The sequence below is a fragment of the Rhinoraja longicauda genome, unplaced genomic scaffold, assembly GCF_053455715.1.
Source record: "Rhinoraja longicauda isolate Sanriku21f unplaced genomic scaffold, sRhiLon1.1 Scf000134, whole genome shotgun sequence".
Classification (NCBI taxonomy): Eukaryota; Metazoa; Chordata; class Chondrichthyes; order Rajiformes; family Arhynchobatidae; genus Rhinoraja; species Rhinoraja longicauda.
The window spans coordinates 53,475-63,161 of NW_027601352.1; positions in this window are offsets into that span (position 1 = coordinate 53,475).

Consider the following 9,687-nt stretch of genomic DNA (forward strand, 5'->3'; position numbering starts at 1 on the left):
GGAGAGAGGGAGATAGAAAATGAGGAACTTCAGATCAGTTAGGCTGGCATCAGCATTAGGGAAATTAAATTAAAGATATGGTAGCAGGGTACATAAAACCAAATCACTTAGTAGATCCAGCGCACATTTACAACTAGCACACCAAAAATAAAACATAGAGTGCTGGTATAACTCAGCAGGTCAGGCAACATCACTGGAGGGAATGAATAGGTGATGTTTTGGTTTTAATAGGGAAGGCAAGAAAGCTGAAAAAAAGGTGGGAGGGGACAAAGCCGAGCAAGTGGATACAGGCGAGGGGGTTTTATAAGCAGATGGGGGGACAAACGGTGAAGATAAAAAGAGACACAAGACTGTCAGATAATTAGAGAAAAGAAGTGAAATGCAAAGCAGAAGGAGGGAGATACTGGGCTTATATTCACTGGAATTTAGACTGGGTTTATATTCACTGGAATTTAGAAGGATAAGAGGAGATCTTATAGAAACATAACGTTAAGGGATAGGACAGGCTAGATGCAGGAAAAATGTTCCTCATGTTGGGAGAGTCCCGAACCAGGGGTCATAGTTTAAGAGTAAGGGGTTGGCCATTTAGGACTGAGCTGAGGAAAAACTTTTTCACTGAGAGAGTTGTGAATCTGTGGAATTCTCTGCCACAAGTGGTAGTGGAAGCCAATTCACTGGATGTATTAAAGAGAGAGTTAGATATAGCACTTGGGGCTTATGGAATCAAGGGATATGGGAAGAAAGCAGGAACACGGATATGATTCTGGATGATCAGCCATGATAATATTGAATGGTGGTTCTGGCTGCAAGGTCTGAATGGCCTGTTAGTGATGGCACTGCTGTGTCAGGAACTTAGCACGGGTCGCATCACTACACTGGGAACCTGAAATAGGGCCTCAACCTACTGGCTCTCCACAGCAAAGAAGTGGTTAAAGTGACATATGGTTCGGTCTGCAATAAGCCATGGTTGTCTGCAAGGGTTGGTACTGGGTGAAATGGAGAACACTAGTATCTTGTTAAGTTCCTCTTTTTCCCAGTCAAATTAACTCATTGTTCAAAAGATGAGTAGTAATTCACAATTTTTGTCCCACACTTGTTCATCATGTTTGTATCCTCTCCAATGCCTCCATGAAGAGTCATATGTCTTTCCACATATGAAGCAGAATTCAATCGGAACTCAGTAACTTTGAAATTTTAATTCAGCCTCTCCAGAAATAAATACAAAACTATGTTGGCTTGAGGACTACCTTATTGACAACCACGATTAGCCAGAGAGGCACTATGAGATAATTTTGATTGCAAATTATTGAGGGTTTTTAAAAGTTTTTTTGATACACAGTGGGTGTTGAGTGCCTCAAATGCACTGCCAAGGTTGGGGTTGAGACAGATACGATAGTGGCACTCGAGAGGCTTTTTGATAGGCACATGAATGTGCAAGGCTGACATTATAGCCCAAAGGGTCTGTTCTTATGCTGTACTGTTCTATAGCCATATGCAGTGCTGGTTCTAATAGTGTAAGACAGCATGCAGCAGACTACAAGAACACAGACTTGCTGTTTAAAGACATTCAGTTTCAGCTTCATGATTAATAAAAGCTGGTTCTTCTCCGCGATCAGTGGCATTCGTTATTTAGACCAAGTTGTTTAGAAAAATAACTGCAGATGCTGGTACAAATCGAAGGTATCACAAAATGCTGGAGTAACTCAGCGGGTCAGTCTGAAGAAGGGTCTCAACCCGAAACGTCACCCATTCCTTCCCTCCAGAGATGCTGCCTCACCCACTGAGTTACTCCAGCATTTTGTGATACCTTCGTTATATAGACCAACGTCTTTGAAAATCTCCCTGGAAATGAATTTGGGCGTTGCCATTATTTTGCTGAGCTAGATGTGAGGTTAACAAATTACCCATTAAAATAATCATACGCGAATAATGATAGATGTTGATGTGCCAAAAATGTGGGCAAAATTACATGATGTCACATTAATACAATTTTCAACGTTGGAACTCCTGTTTTTCTGATGTGTCAAAATTCTAGGCTAGCTGTCTGAGAATCTAAAGGGAAAAAATGAATTTGGACTTACAAGTATACCAAAATTTGAAAAACTTAGAGTTGTGTTTCAGATGCCATGCTATTTTTAAAAAATATGGATACACTAGAAGAGCTGTAAAAATGATTAAGTATTTGTAGAAAAATGTGAAATTATACTTATCAGGAAAAGAATAAAACATTGAGGAAAGGTTTTTGGTCAACAGACTAGACATAATATACTTTTCCACTTAGTGAAGAGTAAAACAACTTTTACAAAGCTATCAATGAGATAAACAAATAGGCAATTTCCTTGCACCCCAGTGCTGTGCAATTTTTATTATGGAGAGGACAAGATTGACAAATTATTGCCAATTTAATCCATTTGTGTCAGATCTATGAATATTAAAAGCTAGTTGTTGAAAATTTCTGTTCAAAGTGATTAACAAGAAATTGAACAATGACCAAAACAAGCAAAGATTTTCAGACTTACAAAGTCTGTAATTTCCACTAAATGAGCAACATCGATTCATCATCATTGACATTACACCACCTGCTGTCTAATCTCTCCTATTGTTTTGGGAATGTCCACAATGTTTTTCTTTCATTTGAAAGATGGTGGGGAGGTTAAATGATGAGGGGCAAAGTGAATGTGAAGTGTTAGCTCCAGGGCAGTAAAGCAACACAACGCCACAGTAAATTGTATTCCTGTAATACATTGAAATAAAAACTAATACCAATAATAAGCCTTCCCCTATTTTACCTCGGACATCAGGGCACGAGTGTCGAATTTCCTCTCAACGTTCTTGAACGAGGCAATCTGTCCATACTTGACTGTGGGGGAAAATAACTTCTGTTAGCATTAAAAAATAGCATAATTGTACTGCAACAAACACATTACTGGAGGAACTCAGCAGGTGCTTCCAAGTACTGTGGAAGCAAAGGAATAATCTACGTCTCAGGTCGAGACCCTGCACCATGACTGAGAGTTTAAAGAGGAGATACCCAGAGGAGAGGGTGAAGATTTTACAAACAATATGCTTGAAAGTCGAGCTGCAGCAGTTGAATTTCATTCGAGGACCCTCTGGAATGAATCCAAAGCCTAGATATTTAGCACCACTCAAAACAAAAGATTTTAGAGGAACAAGATGGACTACTTCGTTGAAATTGCCTATACTGAACTGTAGTATGCAAAGGAGCGCCGAATGGCCGGAGGAGCCAGCGCTGCCGTCGCAGCTGCGGCTTGCCTGCAGTCCGTCTGTCTTTTGTGTTTTTTTTTGTTTTTGTCTGAATTGTAGTTTTAATATGATGTAGTGTTGTATGTTATTTTTTGGGGGGGGGGTGGGAGGGAACGGGAACTGTAACATTATCTCTCCCGAACGGAGACGTGACCTTTGTTCTGTGTCGTGTCTCCGTTCCCGTTGCGGCCTACCATCGGCCATGCACCTGGGACCACCTGGGGCTCTGGTTCGTAGAGCCCGCGGCCCGGACTCACCACCTGCGGCGCTGGCTGCCTGCGAATGCTGCGGGAGCAGCTGCGATTCGTCTCCGGAGGCTCCGGCGCGGGCCGCGTGGACGTCGGAAGCCCGCAGGCCCCTGGATGGGGGCCGACATCGGGAGCTCCGGCAGCAGCAGCGGCAGCGTGTTCGCCCGCCCCGAATCGCGGGGCTTGGGTCGGCCCGCCACGGACCTTTCGCCGTCCGGCGCGGCCTGAAATAGGCCGTTGACCTTTCACCGCCCAGCGGGGGCTTCAATATCGGGAGCCCCGACCGCCCCGACGTGGCAACTCCAACAGCCTGACCGCGGGACAAGACGGCAGGGGAGAGAAAAAGACATTTTTGGCCTTCCATCACAGTGAGGAGGGACTGGAGGAGACTCACTGTGATGGATGTTTCTTTTTGTTTGGTGTTAGTTGTGATTGTATGTGTTATTGCATTTTTATTGATTAATCTTATTGGTCTTATTGTTTAACTGCGGGTAATGTTTCATTTTACTACACATTTATGTGTATGTAACAAATAAACGACTATTGACTATTGACTATTGATCTGCCATTTTAGAAGGCAAAACCCACCATTCGCTATGCCTCTCGTAGAGTAATCAGTGTTTTGGGGGAACAGTATGTTCCCATTAAAATGCAGAATATATCTCATCTATCAACTCACAGATTTTTCTTTTAAAATGTTTCTGCATACTAAAACCGTGACATACTATGGTTTTTAGGGTCGAGTGGTCTATCTTGATCCTCTAGTATCTTTGCTCAAAACTGCTGTCCAACTTCATAGGCAGTGAAATTGAGAGTCCAGCAGCTGTTATAGAAGTGTAATTATCACTGGGTGCTGCAACAAGCATCAAGGCCCAACAACTGAACAACTGAAATGCAGTACTTTGATTGGTCAGGGGAGTGAATAAAACAATGTAAGATGCTGAACTCAACAATTAGTTATTTATCAGGTTATTTTGCCTGTTCTATGGTATTACTTTATATCCTTTGATTGGCACCTGGGTATGCAGGGAATGGATCACCTGCAGGCAGAGGATTTATATTGGCATAATTTCAACAAACATCTTGGCAACACAGACATTGTGGGCCAAAGAGCCATAATGTTCTTTATTCTATTCCTTTCTTTTAGTCAGTCAACTTTAGCTTAACAGTAACTTTGAGGATGATTTGGCAACATTCAAATCAGAAACGTTGGCAAAAGTGTGTCGACGCCCTCTGATTCACTTCCAAAGACAACTCGTACAAACTACTTTTATTCTGTACATGACCAGATTTTTAAATTGTGCAATTTATATAGGGTACATAATTACATGGCACCTCTGAACCTACCTATTGCAACATAACTGCAGCAGGGCTCCTGGTAAATCCTCCTCTTCAATCAGGAGTTGTACAACCACAGGAAGGGCAGGAATCCGTAGCACTTCTCTATTAGCCAATTGATATTACTGTCCATACTGTAGGAGGATGAAAGAATCTGGAATGAGTACATATTGTAATTCAGCGATAGTGATTCAGCAGTGGAAGTCTCGCCTCACTATTACCACCACCTTTTCCACACACTAAAGAATTCTCCACCTGACGTCTTCGGAGTGGGGGTGGAAACCGGAGAAACCCCAGTGTCTGAAGCTGTGGGGAGAAGGTACAAACGCCGTACAGCCTGCACCTGTAGTCAGGGTCGAACCCGGGACACTGGCGCTGTCAGGCAGCAACTCTACCGCTGGGACACCTCGACCCCCCTCTTGGTCTCAACGCGAAATGCGGGACGATTTACAGATTCCCACCTGTTTGAACGCGTCAAGTAGTGTTTCACATAACACGGCCCAAGGGACAAGCGCCCGGGGGGGGGGGGGGGAGCGCCCGGGGGGGGGGGGAGGGACAAGCGCCCGGGGGAGGGAGCGCCCGGGGGGGGGGAGGAAACGCCCGGGGGGGGGGGGGGGAGGGAGCGCCCGGGGGGGGGGGCGCCTGGGGGGGGGGGGAGGAGGGAGCGCCCGGGGGGGGGCGCCTGGGGGGGGGGGGAGGAGGGAGCGCCCGGGGGGGGGGCGGGGCCTCAGACAGGGACGACGCTTTACGCCGCCATTGTGAGCTGTGGACCCGCTGGGTGTCGCCGCTTGGACCCGCGGCCGGGCCCGGACCCGCAGACGGACGGACGGACAGGAGCGGCGCTGAAACCTGCAGCTTCCCGGCCGCCGCCGCCGCTCCCCCTCCACCGGCCTCGTGCCCGCGGCGGCAAGATGGCGGCACGTCGCGTCACGTGGCGGCAGCGCTGATGACGGGGCGGGGAGGTCACGTGCCCCTCCGTCCAGTGACGGGATGGGAACGTCACGTGACGTCGATTGATTTGCATGGGTGGGGCCGGCAGGTGCCAGTCACTCCCTCATTGGTTGGGGCGGGAGGGTCGCGTGATCTTCATTCATGACGGGTTGGGGCGTCACGTGGTGGCCATTCATTGATGATTGGGGGGCTGGGCGTCACGTGGTGCCCATTCATTGATGATTCGGGGCGGGGCCGGGCGTCACGTGCCGGACATTGATGGAGCAGAAGATGGACACAAAAGGCTGGAGTAACTCAGCTGGACAGGCAGCATCTCTTCTGGAGAGGAGGAAGGGGTGACGGGTTGGGCTGAGACCCCGCTTCAGACCAGGCCGGCAAGCAGAGGAAACAGACAACAGTCCAGCACAGGACTATGGCCCACTTCTCCTGTACTGACCCTGATATGACCCTGAAGCTGGAGGGAGGAATGTAACAGGTGGGGAGAGGGGTGTGGAAAAATAGATGGGAGTCCAATGGGGCACATGGGAGAGACAGAGGGTATGGGAGAGACAGAGGGTATGGGAGAGACAGAGGGTATGGGAGAGACAGAAGGTATGGGAGAGACAGAGGGTATGGGAGAGACAGAGGGTATGGGAGAGACAGAGGGTATGGGAGAGACAGAGGGTGTGTGGAAGGGGGGGTTAGTTGGACATTGACTGAAAATGGACAATTCAATGTTCATACTGTTGGTTTGAAAGCTACCCAAGGGGAATATGAGCTGCTGTTCTTCCAGTTTTTTAAAGTGGCCTGGGTCATGCAGTCAATGCAAAGGCTTTGTGTGGAAGGGCTGGTATCTAAAGAGAGACAGAGAACTGGAAAACTTGAACCCTGAGTGAAACACAAAGTGCTTGAGTATCTCAGCGGGTCAGGCAGCATCTCTGGAGGGAATGTTGCAGATTGGAGCCCTTCACACCCTGCCAATATTAGATAATGCGGGTCAGAGTCCCACAAACATATCAGGGTACTTTTCAGAGGCCACATGAGTGCATTGTCATAATAGAATCTATTAAGCCGATAGCACTCCCAATATAGATTTGACAACACAATGTACACATGGATAAAGATTGTGAATATAAAACCCCATGTACAATTTTGGATTTCTTCTTTTCATATCTTTCTGAATATATTTTATTTTTTAAATAAAGAAAGGAAATGGGCCATCCTGAATCATGTAAATGTTCAAGGCAGGGCTTTGGAAACTGAAGACAGACACACAAAGCTGGAGTAACTCAATGGGTCAGGCAGCATCTCTGGAGAAAAGGAATAGGTGATGAGTGGGGTCAAGATCCTAATCAGTGTCCAAAGCAAAGATTTTTTAAAAAACAACTGCTGGAGGAACATTGGATCAGGCAGCATCTGTTTAAGTAGAGGACAAATTACGTTTCAGGTCAGGATTCTTCTTCAGAGTGATGGCGTAGAGGGGAGATAGCTGATAGAAAGATTTGAGGGGAAGGGATGGGATAAGAGCTAGGAAGTGATCGGCTGACCCTGATGATCAGTCCGAAGGAATCCAACCTGAATGAACGGATAAATTTATTTGCCAAGTATGTGCATTTTCAAGGAATGTGCCTTGGTGCTCCGCTCACAAATGACAATACAAACATACATTTAACAATTAAGAATGACGCATAAACACATCGAAACAGTACGGATACAATATTACGGTCTAAACATGTAAGTGAAAATAAACCAGAGCAAAAAAGAGACTACAGACTTTGGTTATTGAGTAGAACAACTACTCGTGCAAAAAAAGCTGTTTTAATGTCTGGCTGTGGCTGCTTTGACAGTCCGGAGTCGCCTTCCAGAGGGAAGTGCTTCAAAGATTTTGTGGCCAGGGTGAGAGGGGTCAGAGATCATCTTACCCGCTCGTTTCCTGGCCCTTGCACTGTACAGTTCGTCAATGGGGGGGAAGGTTGCAGCCAACAACCTCAGCTGAGCGAACGATCCGTTGCAGCCAACAACCTCAGCTGAGCAAACGATCCGTTGCAGCCTCCAGATGTCGCGCTTGGTGGCTGAGCCAAACCAGACCATGATGGAGGAGGTGAGGACAGACTCAATGATAGCAGTGTAGAATTGGACCATCATTGCCTGTGGCAGATTGTGTTTCCTCAGTTGCCGCAGGAAGTACATCCTCTGTTGGGCCTTTTTGACTGTGGAGTCGATGGTGCCCCCCCCCCCATTTAAGGTCCCTGGAGATGATGGTTCCAAGGAACTTAAATGACTCCACAGATGTGATAAGAAAATAACTGCTGATGCTGGTACAAATCAAAGGTATTTATTCACAAAATGCTGGAGTAACGCAGCAGGTCAGGCAGCATCTCAGGAGAGACGCTCTCAGGAGCGTCTGAAGAAGGGTCTCGACCCGAAACGATGTCCATTCCTTCTCTCCTGAGATGCTGCCTGACCTGCTGAGTTACTCCAGCATTTTGTGAATAAATACCACAGATGTGATTGTGGTGTTGTTGATGGTGAGTGGGTGTAGGGGAGGGGGATCTCATCAAAAGTCTACAATTAGTTACACTGTCTTAAGAGCATTGAGTTCCAGGTTGTTGCGATGGCACCAAGATGCCAGCTGTGTCACTTCCCATCTGTTGGCAGATTCCTCCCCATCCTGGATCGGTCCAATCCATGTTCTGTCACCCATCCATGTTCTCCAGGGATGCTGCCTGACCCGCTGAGTTACTCCAGCATTTTTTGTCTATCCAGGTGAGGAGGGATTAATTGGCAGGTGAGTTAGTTGGAGGTTATAAATACAGAAGACAAATGGCGCACAAACCGTAGAACCAGGGCTGGCATGAACAAGGATGGGGGCATAAAAATGGTTGATTTGGAATTGGGAAGGGTGGGAGATGAGTGGATGGAGGAGTAAAAAGGAACTGGGTGATGAGGGTGGGGGGATTTATGTGTTTTTAATAATTTTGTATGTGGCATTCACTGCCAGAATCAAAAATAAAATCAGGAACCAGTTTGCGATTTATGCAGCTAACTTGTGATTAACAGAGTAAATTAAAAAGAAATATGAATTTCACCATTCACGCTACCTCCTCTAATCTTTCAGCCTCTAGGTTTTCAGTGCATCTTCATACTTTGGTCTCTTGCATATTTCCATTGGAGATTTAGCATGGAAACAGGCCCTTCGGCCCACCATGTCCACGCTGACCAACGATCGCCCATTCACATTAGTTCTGTTATCCCACTTTCCTCACCTGCTCCCTACACATTCGGGGCAATTTTACAGAGACAAATTAGCCTACAAACTCAATTTGTCTATGGGATGTGGGAGGAAGACCTCACACTTGCATGGAGAATGTACAAATTCAACACAGACAGTGCCCAAGGACAGGTATCACAACATGCTGGAGTAGCTCAGCAGGTCAGGCAGCATCTAGGAGAGAAGGAATGGGTGATGTTTCGGGTCAAGACACTTCTTCAGGATCGCACACAGATCTCTGGGTGTGAGGCAGCAATTCTACCAGCAGTGCCACTATATCTTGATTTCAGAAAATGAAATGTTGGTAACTTTGGTTACTAAAAATAATAAACTATTCATTTTCAGTCTTAAATATCTAAGTCACGCTATGTCCCCCTTTACAGCTATGTTTAATTCAGTTCAAGACTATGGGGCAGCACAGTGGCCGTAAAGTTGCTGCTTAAAAGTGCCGGGGACATGGAATCGACCCTGAATATGTGTGCTCTCTGTATGGAGTTTGCTCGTTCTCCCTTTGATCACATGGGTTTTCTGGGGGTGCTCTTCTTTCCTTCCACATTCCAAAGACGTTCAGGACCCTTTCTCAGACCCAACCCAAAACGTAATCTTTTCCTTCTGTTTATAACATTGTTTACAGAG